Source organism: Xenopus laevis, chromosome 8S (genome assembly GCF_017654675.1).
Source record: "Xenopus laevis strain J_2021 chromosome 8S, Xenopus_laevis_v10.1, whole genome shotgun sequence".
NCBI classification, from domain to species: domain Eukaryota; kingdom Metazoa; phylum Chordata; class Amphibia; order Anura; family Pipidae; genus Xenopus; species Xenopus laevis.
In genome coordinates, this window is record NC_054386.1 from 43,821,021 (window position 1) to 43,842,144 (window position 21,124).

The following is a 21,124-nucleotide window of genomic DNA, read 5'->3' on the forward strand; positions in this document are numbered from 1 at the left end:
TGAGACACATTCAGTTACATTGAGAAGGAAAAACAGCAGCCTGCCAGAAAGCATTTCTCTCCTAAAGTGCAGGCACAAGTCACATGACTTCATGTCAGATTTCAAAATTGAATATAAAAAAATCTGTTTGCTCTTTTGAGAAATGGATTTCAGTGCATAATTCTGCTGGAGTAGCACTATTAACTGATCTTTTTTGAAAAAAACATGTTTTCCGATGACAGGATCCCTTTAAGGCGTCTAAGGCTCACTTTATGGCCAAACACTCCTTTTCAATTGTGGCATACTTCCTCTCACGATCATTTAGCTTTCTGCTTAAGTACACCACTGGATGCTCTTCTCCGTTATAAAGCTGGGATAATACTGCCCCTAAACCCACATCTGATGCGTCTGTCTGGACCACAAAGTCCTGTGAAAAATCTGGGGAATATAAGACTGGTGTTGCACATAAAGCTGAAAAGATTTTTCTGCCTCAGGGGACTACTTGACCATGACAGAGTTTTTTCCCTTTGTTAAGTCTGTTAAGGGAGCAGCCAAGGTGACAAAATGAGGAATAAACCTCCTGTAGTAGCCAGTGATACCCAGAAAAGCTCGAACCTGCTTCATATTAAGAGGACGTGGCCACTGTTGAATGGCTGCTGTTTTATTTACCTGGGGTTTTACCACACCTCTGCCAATGGTGTAACCTAAGTACTGTACTTGGCCTCCTCCAAACCAATGGCACATTTCTTGGGGTTGGCAGTAAGGCATGCTTTATGGAGGGAATCCAACACAGCTTGATCTCTGTGTACAGTGTATCATCACATCATCTAAATATGCAGCTGCATATTGTTGGTGAGGTCTTAATATTCTATTCATAGCTCTTTGAAACATGGCAGGGGCATTTTGTAGGCCAAAGAGCATTACTTTGTACTGGAAAGAACCACCTGGAGAGACAAAAGCAGTTTTTTCCTTGGCCTGTTCCGATAATGGTATCTGCCAATACCCTTTTGTTAAATCCAATGTTGTCAGATAACGAGCAGTACCCAGCCTGTCTATGAGCTCATCTACCCTAGGCATTGGGTAAGTGTCGGATACCGAATTAAGCTTGCGAAAATCATTGCAGAACCGCCAGCTACCATCTGGCTTGGGAAAAAGAACAATCGGGCTAGACCAGTCACTATTGGACTCTTCAATTACCCCTAACTAAATAATTTTTGCCACTTCATCAGCCACAGCTTTTCGTCTAGCTTCGGGAATCCTATAGGGTTTGAGTTTAACACGAATCCCTGGCTCAGTGACAATATCATGCTAAACGACGGGAGAAAGTATTTCTATTCCTCATTAAGAATTCTTTTACCTCCTGTTTTTGATAGGTGGACAAAGTTTCTGCAATGGTAACCTCAGGGACCAGAGGGGTCTTGCGAGTTACCTTAGGAACAGCATAGGCTGGTACTGCAATCAATGATATCCTGTCTTTCCAGGGTTTAAGTAAATTAACATGATACATTTGTTCTGGCTTCCTCTTGCCAGGTTGGTGTACCTTGTAATTTACCTCCCCATCTCTCTCAATTACTTCAAAAGGACCCTGCCATTTTGCGAGGAACTTACTCTCCACCATAGGAACCAAAACTAGTACTCTGTCTCCAGGTGAAAAGACACGTATTTTAGCATTACGGTTGTATATCCTTTGTTGGGCTGCCTGGACCTGGGCCAAGTTTTCTCTTACAATGGGCATAATTGAAGCAATTCTGTCTTGCATTTGTTATATGTGTTCGATTACACTCCTGTGAGGTGTCACTTCCCCTTCCCAGGTTTCCTTGGGTATGTCTAAGAGCCTCCTAAGATGTCTTCCATAAAGTAACTCAAATAGAGATTAACCTGTGGAAGATGGGGAACTTCCCTAATAGCAAACATAAGATAGGGTAAAAGGCAGTCTCAGCCTTTTCCATCTTTGTCCACTACCTTTTTCAACATACTTTTTAGGGTCTTGTTGAACCATTCCACAAGACCTTCTGTCTGAGGGTGGTATACAGAGGTTCTCAATTGTGAAATTTTAAACAATTTACCAAGTTTCTTAGTTACTCTGGACATAAAAGGGGTACCCTGATTGGTGAGGATTTCTTTAGGGATCCCAACCCTAATGAACACATGAAGTAATTCTTTGGCAATTGTTTTAGCAGAAGTGTTGCGCTGTCACGATCGCCGCCTGGAGCAGTTCCAGGAGCTCCGGGCAGCGCGTCCTCCCCTGCCGGCATCGCTCCCAAAATGGCGGCGCCCATGTGGGTAGCGGCGCCGGCGCGATGACGTCAACGCGCCGACGTCGGCGCAAGGGCGCCAATGACGTCATAATGCCGCCAAATTCAAAATAAAAACGCTACCTAGACGCCAGAATGGCGCCCAAGTATAGGAAACTTTCCCTAAGTGTATCCTGGGTTCCCTGTGAGCTGATATTGCTAATCTTGTTCCTGATTATTATCTTGACCCTTGCCTGGACTTTGGACTTTTTCTGTTATCTGCCTGCCCCTGAACTCTTGCCTGGATTCTGACTGCTCTTTGGATTAACCCTTTGGACACTGCGACCTTGCTCCCTCAAGAGGGCTTCCTCCTCGATCCTGACTGCCTCCCTGGAGGGAGCTCCCGGCTCCCTGACATTATACTTGGGCCATGGATCCTACTGAGGAAGCTACGCCTGATATCGGACGAGCGCTCCGCGGACTGGCATCCCGCATGGAGGATTATGAAGCCCAGCAGTACCGCATAGGGCAGGCACTCGATACCCTTCTCTCTTGTATGCCTCCAGCGCCCCCTGCTTCCCAAGCTGCGGTAAATCCTCCCATGGCGGCTGTCTCGTCTACCGCAGGTTCCTCGTCGAGTGAGCCTCGCATTCCGCCTCCTCCTCGCTTCAGTGGGGACCCACAAGCCTGCAGAGGTTTCGCTACTCAGTGCCAGATCCAGTTCGAGTTCCAACCCTCGCACTTCCCCAATGAACGTTCCAAGGTGGGGTATGTGATGTCTCGTTTGGTGGGCAAACCGCTTGAGTGGGCAACATCTCTTTGGGAGAAGAATTCTCCGCTGAATTTTGATGCCAAGGCTTTTCTTCAAGCATTTCGTACTGTGTTTGATGCCCCGGGTCGGGTCACAAATGCCCCTTCTCGTCTTCTGCAACTCCGACAGGGAAACCGCAGTGTCCGTGACTATGCTATTGACTTTCGAACTTTGATGGCTGAGACTTCCTGGAACGACGATGCCTATAAGGCCGTATTTTATCAAGGTCTGTCTATTCGTATTAAAGATGACCTTGTCTCCAGGGAGTTCCCTGACCTGCTGGAAGATCTGATTGCGCTATCCATTAAGGTGGACACTCGTCTCAGAGAGCATCTAGTAGAGAAGGAGCGCAGTAAAAAATTTCAACCCTTGTTGGCACCCCGCTTCCAAAGACCTCTCTTGCATACTCCAGCTACTCAAGCTTCTACTTCTCCCCCGGAGGAGCCTATGCAAGTTGGAAGAGCTCATCTCTCTGAGCAAGTAAGACTCCGTAGACGGATGGCTGGCCTATGTCTGTATTGTGGTGGACAATCTCATTTTGCGAACTCTTGTCCGGTGAAGCCTACCAGTTCTGTTCCCCGAGGTATATCTAGGGTAACTCATGTAGGGGGCACTACTCCAAAGTCTCAAGAGAACACTCACAGGTTTCTCCTTCCTTTACAGATTTGTCTGGCCACTAAGACCATTGTCGGCTCAGCGTTCATTGATTTTGGAGCTGCTGGGAACTTCATGGACGCTTTATTTGCCAAATATATGGAAGTTCCCTTATTTCCTTTGTCTACTCCTCTTCGTGTCACTGCCATTGACGACAGACTCCTGGAGGCTGAGTTTATTTCCATGACGACTGGGGAATTGCCTGTGCAGGTTGGGACTCTGCATAAAGAAAGACTATCGTTCCTAATTATTTCCTGCCCCTCCGTTCCAGTTGTTTTGGGTCTTCCTTGGCTGCGCCTGCATAAACCCACCATTGATTGGTCCGCAGGGCAGATTTCGCGTTGGAGCCCATTTTGCCAGCAGCACTGTCTTCCTGCTGAACCCCTCCAGGATAAATATCTCTACGTCTGATCTGAAGACTCTACCCTCCTTCTACAAGGAATTCTCCGATGTTTTCTGTAAGAAGTCTGCAGAATTCCTCCCTCCACATCGACCCTACGATTGTCCTATCGATCTTCTGCCTGGAACCATGCCCCCTAGAGGCCGCACCTATCCTCTTTCTCCAGCTGAGACTTCCGCTATGAAAGATTATATTCAGGAGAATCTCCAGCGGGGGTTTATCTGCCCTTCTACTTCCCCTGCCGGGGCAGGTTTCTTCTTCGTGGAAAAGAAGAATAGGGGCCTTCGTCCTTACAGTTTTGTGAATAAACTACTATTGAAAATTACCACTTTTGTTGGTGTCTGCTTGGAGGAGGTAAGTTTATTACTACCTCCTCTGAATTACCCATTGGGTTTTTAAGTGCTTTTAGCTATTTTTATCCTTTTGGCGCCTCTGTTTTGTTTTACTACCATATCGAGTCCACCCCGAGTGGAGGGGTATCATCCCCACTTTCTTCTTTTACAGAGAGCGACTTCTTATTCCTGAGTGGGGTTAGGATAATTTCCCCACCTGCCTATACAGTGGTTGCCTAGCGGTAACCCTGGTTTGTGAGTATTAACTTGTTTACTCTACCATTACTCCTTGTTAAAACATATTACACTATTGGGGCTCTTGGTGTTCCTTTTTGTCTTCGTCCTTGCATTGACTACCGGGGCCTTAATAAGATCACAGTTAAAAACCGGTACCCCTTGCCTCTGATTGCTGAACTCTTTGACCAATTGAAAGGGGCTAAAATTTTCACTAAATTAGATCTCCATGGGGCATACAACCTCATCCGCATCCGTGAAGGGGACGAATGGAAGACGGCATTCAACACTCGGGATGGGCACTATGAATATCTCGTGATGCCCTTTGGCCTCTGTAATGCCCCCGCTGTCTTTCAAGAGCTCGTGAATGACATCTTCCGGGATCTCTTGGGAAAGTCTGTGGTCGTGTACCTGGATGACATCCTGATCTTCTCGAAAGACCTTGTATCTCATCGCTCCCAGGTGAAAGAAGTACTCTCTCGTTTGAGGAAGAACTCTCTCTTTGCCAAGTTGGAGAAATGTGTCTTTGAGGTGTCTAAGATTCCTTTCTTGGGTTATATCATCTCCCCAGAAGGTTTTGAGATGGATCCTGTTAAGGTGTCAGCAATCCAAGAGTGGCCCCTTCCCTTGAGCACCAAGGCTATTCAAAGGTTCATCGGATTTGCCAACTACTACCGGCAATTCATCAGGGGGTTCTCGTCCCGTACTGCACCTATCCTTACTCTCATCCGAAAAGGGGGTAATCCCAGGTCTTGGCCTCCAGTTGCTGTAGAAGCTTTTCAGTCCCTAAAGGACGCATTTTCTTCTGCCCCAGTCCTCCGTCATCCGGATCCTAAGTTACCCTTTTGCATTGAGGTGGATGCATCTGAAGTAGGTGCTGGGGCTATTCTATCCCAGAGACATTCTGCCAATGGGAAGCTGCACCCCTGTGCCTTTTTCTCCAGAAAGTTTTCTCCTGCAGAACAGAATTACGATGTAGGGAATCGAGAACTTCTGGCAGTCAAGCTTGCTCTTGAAGAGTGGCATCACCTCCTAGAGGGTTCTTCAATTCCGGTCACAATTTATACTGATCATAAGAACTTGGAGTTCATACATTCTCTCAAGAGACTGAATCCTCGTCAGGCCAGGTGGGCCCTGTTCTTCTCCCGCTTTAACTTTGTTCTGACCTATCGTCCTGGCTCCAAGAATCGGAAGGCCGATGCGCTTTCCAGAAGTTTCACTCCGGGTGATCATCTACCAGAAAGACTTGAACCTATTATTCCCCCCACCAAGATTATTGCATCTCTATTTCCCCAATTTGCCGAACAAATCTTGGCTGGACAGTCTTCTGCTCCTCCGGATACCCCCATTGGGATGGCTTTTGTTCCCTCTGAGTTACGTCTTCCTATTCTTCAACAAACCCACTGCTCCAAGCTGCCTGTACCCTTTGTGCCACATCCAAGCCTAGCCATTCTCGCCCCAGTGGGTTACTACAACCATTGCCTATCCTATCTCGTCCATGGACTCATTTAGCAATGGACTTTATTGTTGAACTTCCCCCCTCTAGTGGAAACACTGTGATCTGGGTTGTGATTGACCGCTTTAGCAAGATGGCCCATTTCATTCCCCTGCGGAAGCTTCCCTCTGCTGTGGAGTTGTCTCAGCTCTTCATCCAGTATATTTTCCGTCTGCATGGTTTTCCTGTGGAAGTGGTCTCTGACAGAGGTTCTCAGTTTACTGCTAAGTTTTGGCGTTCCCTGTGCAAAGATCTGGGTATTACTCTCCAGTTCTCCTCCGCTTATCATCCCCAGACTAATGGAGCAGCTGAACGAGTAAACCAAGCTTTGGAACAGTTCTTGAGGAATCACGTCTCCCTTTGTCAAGATGACTGGTCTGATCTCCTCCCATGGGCGGAATTTGCTCATAACATTGCATGCCACACTTCCACTGGAAGGTCTCCGTTCATGTCGGTGTATGGTCAGCATCCTCAAGCCTTCCCCCAGGACTTTGTGTTGTCTGACGTCCCAGCTGCTGATGACCATGCAGCCCACATGTCTGCTATTTGGGCTGCAACCAAGTCGAACTTGGAGAAGAGCGCTCTGGTTCACAAGACGTTTGCAGATCATAGACGTAGACCCTCTCCTCCCTACAAGGTTGGTGATAAAGTTTGGTTTTCTTCCAGGAACATTCGGTTGAAGGTGCCATCTCCTAAGTTGGGTCCGAAGTTTGTGGGTCCATTCTCCATCTCGGAGGTGATCAATCCTGTGGCTGTCAGACTTCAGCTTCCCCCTGAGATGTGAATTCCCAACGTGTTTCATGTCTCTTTGGTGAAACCCGCTACCTCCAACCGCTTTTCTGTGAACCAGTCTCCCCCTCCTACTATTTCTGTGGATGGTCAACAAGAATATGAGGTGGAAAAGATCCTTGACTCCAGAATCTCCAGGGGCTCTCTTCAGTACCTCATCAAGTGGAAGGGCTTTGGCCCTGAAGAATTACTTCTGGGAAGGACACTCTGATGTGCATGCTCCTCGTCTTGTGAGGGATTTCCACTCCAAATTTCCCCAGAAGCCAAGTCCTGGTGGTCCAGAGGCCCCCCGTGAGGGGGGGGTACTGTCACGATCGCCGCCCGGAGCAGTTCCAGGAGCTCCGGACGGCGCGTCCTCCCCTGTCGGCGTCGCTCCCAAAATGGCGGCGCCCATGGCCGCCACGTGGGTAGCGGCGTAGGCGCGATGACGTCAGCGCGCCGACGTCGGCACAAGGGCGCCAATGATGTCACAATGGCGCCAAATTCAAAATAAAAATGCTACCTAGACGCCAGAATGGCGCCCAAGTATAGGAAACTTTCCCTAAGTGTATCTTGGGTTCCCTGTGAGCTGATATTGCTAATCTTGTTCCTGATTATTATCTTGACCCTTGCCTGGACTTTGGACTTTGCTGTTATCTGCCTGCCCCTGAACTCTTGCCTGGATTCTGACTACTCTTTGGATTAACCCTTTGGACACCGCAACCTTGCTCCCTCAAGAGGGCTTCCTCCTCGATCCTGACTGCCTCCCTGGAGGGAGCTCCCGGCTCCCTGACATGTGCAAAGGAATAGCTTCCGAGTAGCGAGTGGCATAGTCCATGCTCACTAAGATATATTGGTGACCCCGGGCAGATTTTAACAAAGGGCCCACCAGATCCATGGCTATTCGCTCAAAGGATATTTCAATAATTGTTAATGAGATTAAAGGACTACGAAAGTGTGGTCTTGGAGCAGAAATCTGGCAAACACTACAGGACCCACAGTAATCCTTTACCTGCTGATACACTCCAGGCCAAAAAAACTTCTGCAACACTCTCTCGGTAGTCTTTTTAACACCTAAATGTCCCACCCATTACATGTCCATGGGCAAGGTCCAACACCATTTTTCTGTATGGTTTGGGTACCACTAACTGTTCAATCACCTCATTTAATTGTTTTGATACTTGGTACAGTAAATCCCCTTTTAAAGCCATGTGAGTATAGGATAACCTGAGCCCTGACTCAATGGGTTTCCCATCAATTACTTTCACATTTTCTGTTTTATAAGACTAAGGTCTTTTAACTGTTCTGTACCGAAATTCTCTTTGTGTACCTCCAAGTCAGAGAAGTCCACAACATTGTCATTATTAACTGACTCACTGGTTTCCCCACTAGGGTTGGAACATCTTCAGGGTCCTCCAAGTCTCCCACTAATACAGAGAAAGGGAAGGCTGGAGTTTCCTGAGGAGGATCCTCTGAACCTATTACCTCTGAATTTTCTGTGGGTACATGTCTTTCAACCACTGCCTCTGAGCAGGGAGAAACTGATTGATCCCAGAGATCTCAAAACTGGAGAAAATCCCTCCCAATTATAGCATCATGCAGAAGGTGTGGTACTACCCTGCAGAGTGAGTCAATGTACCAAGGCCCGTTCTAAACTTTAGGGTTGCCATGGAATACTCCCTTGTGTCACCATGAATACAAAGCACACCAACCCTTTTTGACTGGCACTTAACAGGACCTACTGAGTCTAACTTTACCAAAGTGACTAGACTACCGGAGTCTAGCAATGCAAGCAATTGTTCCCCATTCACACTCAATTTACACATTTGTTTTTCTTCAACCGGCACCGCAGTGCAGGCAACGGTAGCAAACAGGGACTGGCGTCTATTCCTGGAAGTAAAATCACACTGCATGGGATCATCAAGCTAAGGGCAATTTGCCGCAATATGACCAAAATCATGGCAACGGAAACATTTAACAGTCTCGGAATTAAACCTAAGAGTCTCAGACTTTCCAGTCTTAGATTGCCAGCCTCCCGAGTTTTTGCCAGTCTCTCCCTTTAAGGGTGATTTACTTTTACCACCACCCGTGTTCCCATGAACAGTCTTACCCATTGCCAGGGTGTACCTCCCTTTCAGGTGTGGAGCCGGGAACGATGAGGGAGGGCTGCCAAAGTTCTCAGAGGCAAAGTACCTTTCCACTAACTCCATCTGTAGTTTTAGGGTCTCCATGGGTCACCCATTTGCGCAGGGCAACAGGAAGGGACCTCAGGTAGTGATCCAGCACCACCCTCTCAATAATCTCAGGCCCAGTCAAGGACTCCGGCTGCAAACATCTTTTCACAAGGTGGATCAGGTCAAACATCTGGGAGCGTGGAGGTTTGTCCGGGTGATAAGCCCAGCTGTAAACACATTGGGCAAGAAGCGCCAGGGTAACACCAAGGCGGGCCAGAATCTCTTTTTTTCAGTTTCTCATAATCCTTGGCAGTAACAGAGTCAAGATCAAAATATGCTTTTTGCAATTCACCGGTTAGCAGGGGTGCCAAAAGACCTGCCCACTGCTCTTTAAACCAACCCTCTCTTTTGGCGGTCCGCTCAAATGTAGAGGGATATGCCTCCGGATCATCCTCTGATGTCATCTTTTGGAGGAAGCGGCTTACATTGATTTTGGGTACATTGCTATGTACTACTGCAGGTGGCTCCTGGGGTCTCTTTGCCAACTGTTGGATCAATCTTGTCAGTACCTGCCGGTCTTCCTCTGCATCTTCTGCCAGCTTTTTAAACATGGCCATCATCTGCTGTTGCTGTGCCTGTTGCTAGGCCATTGTCTGTTGCTGCAACTCTAGGACCAGCTCCTTATGGAGGGCTTCCGCTTGCTGCTGTGCCTGTTGCTGGGTGGCATTTGACAGCATTAACTGTTTCACATGTTTCTCCTCCATGCTGCACAGTTCTTACGGGATAACTACCCCTTTAATTCACAGTCTCTGCAATATTATACTGCCTTTTGTTGCTTTATTTTGTGCCAGAGCACCCTCCACCATATGTAAGGATCAGTTTTCTGGGGGTAAAGCAGCCCACGTCACAATCACAATTCATAAGAGGGTTGTTTCTTTCTGGCAGTTTATTTTCACTTGCAGCAAAAAAACATAAACAATTCAAAATAAAATCTTTGCCACTTAATGGGCTTCTAACTAAAACATGTAAGTTCTCCTAACTAACCAGGAGTAGGCCTACTGCTTGTCTCCTCAAACCAAATGAAATGGTAGTACAAACAAAGTTCCAACCTTGTAAGGATTCCAAAAATCTCTCTGTGCTCACACAGACAGCTTCCCTGTTTCTTTCTTTCTCAGACTGCAGCTCTCCCACTCTGGCTTGAGCTGCCTTTTTTAATTATTCACTTGAGATGCCTCAGCATAACACAAAAAACCCGGGCTGGATTAGCAGTCCCGGAACCACTCTGTTAGGAACCTGGGACATAAATAAGCTCCGTCCTGGACTTTCCCAGGTATCCTAGTGGTGACCTCACCAATATATATATATATATATATATATATATATATATATATATATATATATATATATATATATATATATATATATATATATTATATATATATATATATATATATATATATATATATATATATATATATATATATATATATATATATATATATATAAAAATGTGTTACTATAGCTCTAGCATCTGACAGCAGCCCAGAGTGCTGTGAATCAGCAGAAATGAAGGAAAAGAAGGTGGCAAGCTAAGTACCTTGTTGACTTTGGTTAATAAAGACATTTGCAGCCCACTATAAGCTGCAGTTCTCCTTTAATACAATAGATTCATATTTAAAATAGCTTTCTGCACTGTTATGTTCCAGGGCATCATGATGGTGTCATTTACTTTCTGTGGTTAAGGTCCAACACAGTCAGCTCATATGTGGTTTCCTCTATTTGCTTCCATTTCTTGACAATAAGCCCATGAGGTGTGAAGTCTAAACATGTCTTCACTACATCAAACACCTGCTTGTTATTTTAACACTTTCATGACATACTGGTGTTTGGTAATTGTAGTGAAAGCCAGGTCATTTCTCAGACTAGTTGCAGTTCCTGATCTCTACCTGTTTTAAAGAAGGGGTAAAATAAGATAGTGACTACTATTTCTATTATAAGTTAGTAGGGGGCCTTATTTTCTTGGTTGAAAAAGATTTTTATCTTTTGATTCATTTAAGTTTGTGGGTTATGGTTATTTTCTCTCAGTACAAGTAGGATTGATTAGGCAGTTATCATAGTGACAACACCAACCCCTACCACCTCAGCTCATTTAGCTAGAAGAGATATTCATGGAGATAAGGATACAATCCTTCTTATTATGGCACAACCCACTGCTTGAACATTTTAGGTGTATGACATCATATCATTTGCATTATTTGTGGTAGTCATTGGAAACAACATTCTAATTTCATGTTTTGTAGGTATTGTAGAAATTCTGTGTGTTTGGTCTGACTATTGGTACAGTTTCCACCAATAATCTTGCCAACCAACCACCAGAAACCATTTAGTGGTCTCCTGTTTGAAAGCAAAGGTTTGATTGGTGGCTATGGGTTACTAAACCTGCTGAAAACATTTGTAGGGCATTTGGGAGCAGATCACAAATGGGCATTATATCAAGGTCACATTGACTCAACAGAACAGGTGGGGTTATTATAGGTAATCCATACAAGTAGTTGCAGTTATGATAGGTACCATCAAAGTAAAATTCAAATCATGTTAAGGCTGCAATGAAAGATATATATTTTATATGAGTATCGGGACCCGTACTGTTAATTCCCTACGGTCTAAACCACATGGTGTGGAAATCCCCTGTTTGGACTTGATCTATGGGATCTCCTAGGGTTCTGGCAGGGGCAGGAGCCCTTGTGTCTGTGCAGCATGACCAATACCAAAGGATGTCACTAGGTGTTGCTGTTGCACCACTTGAATTATTAATCCTCTTAAAGAAATAAGGAAAGGCCATGCAATAGGCCAAATGATTAGAAGCAAGAGGGCCCACTGACACCTGGTCCCACCGGGAGTTTTCATGGTATCCCGGTGGGCCAGTCGGACAGTGACAGGGACTGGCCAACCGGGATACCAGGGAAACTCCCGGTGGGCCCAGGTGTCAGTGGGCCCTCTTGCTTCTAATCATTTGGCCTATTTCATGGCTTTTCCTTATTTCTTTAAAATGCTTAATAATGGAGGAATTGAGTATAGTATGTAGAGATAAAAGACTAGAAGAATAAAGAGGTTTAGTGAGGAGAGGAGGAATAATAGTTTGGAAAGTGGGCCCATGGTCTAAGGTTTTCTGGTGGGCCCCTGGAATCCCAGTCTGACACTGTATATAAATAGGAGAGCCATGTGCTCACATAACCATTACTGTTATTGCCATCTTACTGCTGGATACTACTTCACTGAGGAGATAGTGATTTGAGCCGCCAAGATGTAGAGGCAGGAGGCCTCTGAGGCTGGGGTGTGGCAGCCCCATGCCTGGGAGCTAGACCAGGAGGGTTTGAAGCTCCTAATTCCAAATCTGGATTCGGAGTGCTCACGCTATAGAAAGTGCTGGGAGCTACAGATCAGCTATGGATTAAGCAACCGTGTACCAGCTCTATGGACAGTGCTGGGAGCCATTGTCATATGGATCAAGCAAGTTGTGAGCTCGGCTAGGAGAGCCTGGAGCCTATCTGTATGCCTGTTCCAGCTCTATGTGAGCCTGTCAGCTCTGTGTGAGCCCTGAGTGAGTGGCCTATGGGAGGGTAGAAAAGGAAAGGATTCAGTGGAACCCATGTTTGCGATACAGGTTTTTGTGTGCCTGCCACGTGGTAGCAAATCTGCCCAGCAGAGAGAGTATTTGGTCAATAGCGCTACCTGGGACCAATTGTGCTCATTGGGGATAAGGGACTGAGACTCTGTATCTGCCAATGGAGTAGTATGGGACTTTGCCTGGTAGGGAAGTGCCAGGACTGGACTGTCACAGGATCCCCAGGGTAGTGGGTCATTCTATTTGAAATGCATATGTGTACTATGATAGTTTTACTTACCCTTTAAACTGCACTTTCTCTTATATAAAGTTATTTGTTATATAGTACTAAGCGTGTGTTGTTTTTCCTAATGGGGCCACCCGCAGGTGTATTCCTGGATCCCATAAGGTGGAGGCTCTGCCAGAGAAAAATTTCCCAGTACCCTTTCACCTTGCAAAGGGGACTCAGGACCCAAGTTGGTAAGATCGTACAACCTTGGCACCAAGGGGGTTGCCAAGAGGGTGTTACATGAGTGTGCAGTATAATACAACCACATTGGAGACCTGCCACCCAAAAATTAAAAAAAACCTGTATAATAAAAGCCTTTGCAAATTAAAGGAACTGAACCCCCCATGGTACAAAACCCACCCCTTCCTCTTCCCCCCTCATCTCTCCCTTCCCGCACCGTCTATTATGTAAAAAAATGCCCCTGTTAGAAAACCTGAGCTAAAAACGCAGAGTAGCACAGCGGAGTTCCCAGGCACCATCTTCTGTTTATTTGGATACTCTTTGGGTCTCTTCGGTCTCGCAGTTGAAGCTGATTCCTGACTAGCTCCAATTGTGCCTGCAGGGTGTTGAGACACTTAGGGGGTTATTTATCAAAATCCAAAAAGTTCTCACTATTTTTTAACCAAATGAAATGAAACCCAAGACAGGAAATCTTCAATATGTCAACGGGACTTCTGCCATTGAATTCTGCATGAACTCAGCAGGACGGAGTTTGAGTACTTTTTTATTCAGACTTTAAACCCCATGAGACTTTAATAAACCCCTTAAATTGTGAGGTTGTTTTCTACAAAAAATGGTGGCTTCCTCTTTAAAAATCAAACTTTGATAAATGACACCCTAAAAGTATAGTAATGGACAGAAGATGGAATCTGGGAACTCCACTGCACTGCTCTGCATTTTTAGCTCAGGTTTTCTAATGGGGCACTTTTTTACATAATAGACTGTGCATGGATGGAGAGATGAGATGGGCCGAAGGAGGGTAGTTAAGGGGGGCTCTTGTACCTAAGGAGGTTAAGTTATCCTTTAAAAATGAAACCCACATTCTTTTTTTTTTTTAATACATCCATACGTGTTATAAATAAAATCAAAGCTGCCAATCATATATTGCCAGCTCCTCCTCTATGCCTCAGGCATAGAGGCAGGGCAGTAAATTTACTTTAATGTTTCATTCAGCACTTTCTAGATGTCACTGCACTCCTCTCATTCCTTGTGTAGCCTGTGCACATGCATAGACATTAGGGGACAAATTTACTAAGCGCTGAAAATCAGCAGCGACGGCTTCGCAGGCAGCCCAACAGTTCACCAGGCGAAAATTTGTTAAGACAACGGTAATTCACTAACATGGGAAGTTGCGTCCAGGACGCGTCCAGGGTGCCGAACGTTGCGCTAGCATTAATTTGGTAAGCAGAGTGAAGTTGCTCTAGCGTTGGCTAATTTGCATATGGCATAAGATAAAGTTGAATGGACGTATATGTTGCAGCAAATACATTACACTACACAAACTCAGGGAAGCTTAATAAAAGAAAATAGAGTTGTTATATTGCCCTACACATGAGCCCAGTGTAAAGTTTATGTGCCATATGAAATGTAGGGGGGGAACCGGTTACCCCAAAACATTTTTACACTCTTTTGCAGCCTCTCACCCTGAAAAAAGGAAAAGACACCAGCGTTTTTTGGGCCTTAGAAAAATTTAATTAAATTTAAACAAAATTTTGAGGAAGTACTATCTACTCTATTACATCTGAGGTGGCGAAGGCAAGTCTGGCGCAAGAGGTAAAGTTTAGTAAAATCTGCATCTTAGTGAATTAGTGCAGTTACTTCCCTTCCCCAGAGCGCAAGTTTGTCTGACGATTGATTCCGAATGAGCCCCAGCGTCAGTCTCTTTATCTAGCGAAGTTACACCTGCGCCCATTAGCAAATCGGCAAAGTACCGAAATGACGGTGAATGATGGTCAATTTTCGCCAGCGTTAGTCACTTTGTCCTTTAGTAAATTTGCCCTTAGGTACCCCATTGTGTTGCATTCAGAAGATTATGGGATGATAGAAAACCTGAATGGTGCCTGCCTGCTTGTTGTGATTGTGAATTCCAGGACTGAAGAAAACCAGATTTTAATATTTTATATAGTGTTAGTAAAGTTTATTTTGCTCAACTAACATGATAGAAAACAATTTGGAGTTATTTCTTAGTGTGACAGGTCCCCTTTTAAAGGACAAGATAAGGTAAAACACTGGGGTTGCCAAATTGTTTGTACAGGTATGAGACCTGTTATCCAGAATGCTCGGGACCTGGAGTATTCCAGAAAACGGATCTTTCCATAATTTTGCTCTTCATATCTTGTCTATTAGAAAATCATGTAAACATGAAATAAACCCAATAGGCTGGTTTTGCTTCCAATAAGGATTAATTATATCTTAGTTTGGATCAAGTACAAGGTACTTTTTTTTATAACTACAGAGGAAAACAAAAAAATTTTAAAAAATTTGGATTATTTGCATAAAATGTAGTCTATGGGACACGCCTTTCTGAAATTCAGAGCTTTCTGGATAATGGGGTTCCTAATAATGGAACCCATACCATAAATGATTTTAGTCATTAACATCAGGCTTACACTCCTGCATTCTTATGAATCTGCTTGACTGCAAGATTCAGATGCTTATTTTCTGTGCAGAAACAAAGTGTTTAAACGCCGAAAACATACTGTTAAAGGATAGCTAACGCTTAACTAAAGAAGTAGGCTAGAAATGTTGTATATTATGTTTTAGCTCCCCAACGTCTTTTCTGCTTATTCACTGCACATTCTCTGTGCTGCTGTCACTTACTGAGCTTAGGGGCCGACTCAAAATATTCAGTACACATAGTAATAAATGTCACAATATAAGGCTGATAGTAATTATTAATAATAACAATAATAACAGATAATTACTAGATGGAAGCACAGAAACCAGTGCAACTGGGATCAGAATTTAATAATCAGTCCTGTAGCATAAGCTTATATTACAGGCAAACCTCATTTTCTGCTTGATAATTTGTGACAACCCCTAAGCTTAGCTTCCCAACAGCTACTCAGAGCATGTGTCACAGACACTTTCCAAGATGATGACCCCCTGTGACAAGTTTGAAGTCGTCGATCATTGCTGCTATCGAGAAGCTGAAACTTTAGGCTGGTGCAATAAGTTCAGTATATAAAATATATGACATTTTTAGCCATATTAATTTTTAGGGTTTAGTTGTCCTTTAATATGTTTAATTTAAGAATCAGCAGTCTGTGTCTCTTCTTGCAGGCTTGAAGCCAGAATAAGTTTTGTATTGGAGTTTGTTTGAATACATTAGCTAAACAAGGAGCCATTCATCGCCTTGAATAAAGATGAACTTCATTCCCCTCTTTACTCTCTCTCTCTCTCTCTCTCTCTCTCTCTCTCTCTCTCTCTCTCTCTCTCTCTCTCTCTCTCTCTCTCTCTCTCATCAGAAACCTACAGTTTGATTTCATATGGCAGTCTACATGGTTACATGCAAATGTTGAAAAACATTTATTTTAAATGGAGAGTGTGCTTTTATTCTAGTTTGTGCCAAATAATTATCATTCTTACAGTAATGTTATGCAAAGTGATTGAATGTATGAAAGAAAAAAAGAAGAAATCTTACCTTTCGGCATAAGAAGAGCAGAGTGAATGTGGCAGAAGTGCAGGCTAGACAAAGAGCACAAACAGTGATGCTGATATAACACAGTCTTCTTTTCATTGTACGCAGCTCCTGGCTTACATTGTCTTGTGGTTCCATTATTTTCAGCTTCTGAAGATCCTCTGTGCAGGAAGATAAGTTTTGCAATAAGCAATTTTAGTCTCCCAACAGCAGAAACAGTTACCATATAAACTCCCACAGTGTACTATATCTACCCAGATCATTGCTCTACTTAGAAATCAAAACACTATTTCCCTAAGTTGGTTTCTCCACCTATTTCTCAAAAACTGAAGAACCTTTGAAAAACTAATAGATTTATAGTAGATTTATATAGATAGATAGATGATAGATAGATAGATAGATAGATAGATAGATAGATAGATAGGGATATATATACCATGTATATAAAAGCTAATATAAAGAAACAGGGATAGATAGATTAGATAGATAGATTAGATAGATAGATAGATAGATAGATAGATAGGGATAGATATACCATGTATATAAAAGCTAATATAAAGAAACATTCTATAAATTCAGCATTTCCCAACCCCTCTACACGAGTACACATCTGTGCCGCTCTGAATTCAAGTTCAGCTTTTCTGAGAATTACTGTACCTGCTTACAAGTGAATGGAAAAAGCTTCCAGCTGAGAGAGGTGGTTTGAATTCTGCACGTCTTCCTGAGAGGACCAAAGTGATGAAAGTGCCCCGTGTTTGATTCCACTTATTATAAATTCAATCAGATTAGGATCAAGCCACCTAGTGGTATCCAGTTGTGAGTCATTCCTAAATCAGTGTTAAAAGACATGTCATTACATATCAAATACTGTGACATAGGTACTAAACTAGACATAGCATGGTTTTCCACTGTAAAAAAGTGTCTTTTTGCCTGCAAATAAGGTGTGTCTTAATATAGTGAATAAAGTACCCCCTCTTGTAAAATATAAGGATATTATAAGTTACCGAGGCGTTTCATGACCATATAAAAACACGAGGCCGAAGGCCGAGTGTTTTTATACAGGTCATGGAACTCCGAGGTAACTTATAATATCCTCATATTTTACAACTGGGGGTACTTTATTAATTATAATACACAAATTTTAGTGAGTCATGTGACAGAAATTACATCACTACTCACCGTTTATAACTGATGACATCACTACTCACCGTTTATAAGGATATAATTTACAAGATATTCATGGCTTTTGTGTATTATAAACTGATTCATTTCCCTTGGATGATAATGAATCATGTAATTTACTCCTGGAGGTTGTTAATTTGTTATTAATACCCCACATTGTCATTCAATAGACTTAACCATATATTATATACGATACAGTATTAGATATTAGATATAATATTGATGTTATATCAGACAAAGCAGAAAAAGTCACATGGATACAAAAAAGTCAACCAATGCAATATGAGGATTTAAATTTGTTTTTCTCAATTTTAAACATCCTAACCTACATTATTATGCAATTACAATTTCAGGTTCTATAGAAAACCTTTCAGTAGCAAAGTTCTTTTGTGCGCACGTTTTAAACTTGTGTACAGAAAAACTGTGTGCTCAGGTCAGAATGAATACAAAATGTTGTGCCATCACACAAAACTCTTTGAGGCAGATTTACTAAAGGGCGAAGTGTCCCTCGATAGTGTAAATTCGCCTGAAATCCCATCCGCAGTGACATCGGCAATTTGCTAACAGGCGTAGAGGACTGAAAGAGACTGTCGCTAGCTCTGTTTCACGTCCTTTCACCAGGAGAACGTTATTCCCCAAATTCACTAAAGTGCAAATTTTATAGAACCTCTTTTGCCAGGGTTTCCTTCGCCAGCTTAGACCTGGTAAACTGATAAGATGAAGCTACATCTTCCTCAATCTTATGTCAGTGACATCATATCCTGTATGCCAAAAAAGTTATAAAAATGGTAAAAAAAATGCTGGTGTTTTTTCATATTTTAAAGCAGGATTGTCTTTAAAGGGATTCTGTCATGATTTTTATGATGTCGTTTTTATTTATATAAATTGCATTGTTTACACTGCAAATAATTCACGCTACAGTATAAAATCTCATTCCTGAACCAGTAAGCATATTTTGTTTTAGTTGTGATATCAGTGTGTAGGCAGTTATCTCAGGTCATTTTGCCTGGTCATGTGCTTTCAGAAAGAGCCAGCACTTTAGGATGGAACTGCTCTCTGGCAGGCTGTTGTTACTCCTACTCAATGTAACGGAATGTGTCACAGTGGGACCTGGATTTTACTATTGAGTGCTGTTCTTAGATCTACCAGGGAGCTGTTATCTTGTGTTAGGGAGCTGCTATCTGTTTACCTTCCCACTGTTCTGTTGTTAGGCTGCTGGGCAGTGCAGCAGTAAAGAGTGACTGAGGTTTATCAAAGCACATGACTGGGGGCACCTGGAAAAATTGCAATATGTCTAGCCCCTTGTTAGATTTCAAAATTAAATATAAAAAAATCAGTTTGCTCTTTTGAAAATGGATTTCAGTGCAGAAGTCTGCTGCAGCAGCACTATTAACCAATGCATTTTGAAAAATCATGTTTTCCCACAACAGTATTCCTTTAAAGGCTCCATAGACTTCACTTAATGACATCATCATTGTAATTAACTACAGCCCGAGAAGATGCTTACGAGTAATAATCGTCCCACTACATCTATAATATATTGGGCACAACTGATTTAGAATATCACTGCCCATAACATACAGTATTCAAATATGTTTCAAAGAGAATATCTTCTTTAAATATAGATTGTGTGTAGTGCTGATTGAATCAGAGGGTTTGCGCAATTCAATTAGATTAGGATCACGCCACCTAGTGGTATCCAGATGTGAGTCATTCCTAAATCAGTGTTAAAAGACATGCCATTACATATCTAATACTGTGACATAGGTATTAAACTATAAATAGAATGGTTTTGCCACTGTAAAAAAAAAGTGGCTTTTTGCCTGCAAATAAGGTGTGTCTTAATAAACTGATTCATTTCCCTTGGATGATAATGAATCATGTAATGTATTCCTGGAGGTTGTCAATCTGTGATTAATACCCCACATTGTCATTCAACAGACCTTACATTACAGGTGTGTATGTGTTTTCTGGTCAGCAAAAGCATATACATTGCTATAGAAGCTACAACTGCTTTTTCAAAAAAAAAATATATATATATCACGGGGCTACAAGCACTCACGGCAAAGTTAATAAATATGCCTGGGTGCAGAAACAACAAAATTTCCACAATACCTCCAAAAGAATCCGCACTCTCAGGACTTATAGATGAATAAAATTGGTCTTTATTTACAGAACTTCAGTCTGACGTTTCTTGAAAAAGGCCTTGGATAGGGCCGAAACATCAGACTGAAGTTCTGTAAATAAAGATCAATTTTATTCATCCATAAGTCCCGAGAGTGCGGATTCTTTTGGAGATATATATATATATATATATATATATATATATATATATATATATATATATATATATATATATATATATATATATATATATATATATATCCTATATTGCTAATTTTTTAAAACATGGTTGACATTTCACATTGGAGCTTGTGGACTGCAGTAAATATTTTGCTATCTAATGAGAAACCATAGTTACAGTATATAAAAGGGGTTGTTCACCTTTAAAGTAACTTAGTATTATGTAGAGAGTGATATTCTGAAACAATTTGCAATTGGCTTTCATTTTTTGTTACTTGCAGCTTTTGAGTTATTTAGCTTTTTATTCAGCAGCTCACCATTTTGCAGTTTCAGCCATCTGGTTGCTAGGGTCCAAATTATCCTAGCAGCCATGAACTGATTTGAATAAGAGACTAGAAAATGAAAAGGAGAGGGCCTGAATAGAAAGATGAGTAATAAAAAGTAGCAACAACAATACATTTGTAGCCTTACAGAGTATTTATTTTTTTGATGGAGTCAGTGACCATCATTTGAAAGCTGGAAAGGGTCAGAAGAAAAAAGGCAAATAATTCATAAACTGTAAAAAAAGAAATAATGAAGAGCAATGAAAATGTGCTTAGAATTGGTCATTTTATAACATGTTAAAAGGTAACCTAAAGGTGAATCGCCCCTTTAAATATATTCCTAGCTTTCAAAACAACTACTACTAAATCGATTATTATTATTATCCATTATTATTACTATTATTATTATAATTGTTATTATTATCATCATTATTATTAATGGATAAAAATAATTGTCTATTTAGCTAGATAAGATAAAATAATAAAAACAATTTTAAATAATTTTTTAATTTAGTTTTTCCTTGATTTACAATCAGATTATCATATTTTTATGCATAATTCTGTCCTATTATTCTGAGCCCATTCTTACTTGGAATGCATTAGAATGGAGCCACCTGGATGCCAAAGGGTTAAGGCAGGGGTGCCTTGACTGGTTTTAGGACAGCCAGGTAGGAGAGTTTAGGTAAGGGTGGAGAGATAAA

The 21,124-nt window shown here is 42.3% G+C and overlaps 1 long non-coding RNA gene across 1 annotated transcript in view; it reads right to left on the reverse strand.

The window, feature by feature from the left end:
• Nucleotides 1–17,535, reverse strand: part of LOC121397700 — a 32,591-nt gene extending 15,056 nt beyond the window's left edge. Inside the window, exons 1-2 of the long non-coding RNA XR_005963842.1 lie at nucleotides 17,272–17,535; nucleotides 16,618–16,775 (exon numbers count right to left, since the gene is read on the reverse strand). This is a non-coding gene — a long non-coding RNA (uncharacterized LOC121397700). The remainder of the gene's footprint in view (nucleotides 1–16,617; nucleotides 16,776–17,271) is intronic.
• Between the last annotated feature and the right edge of the window lie 3,589 nt (nucleotides 17,536–21,124).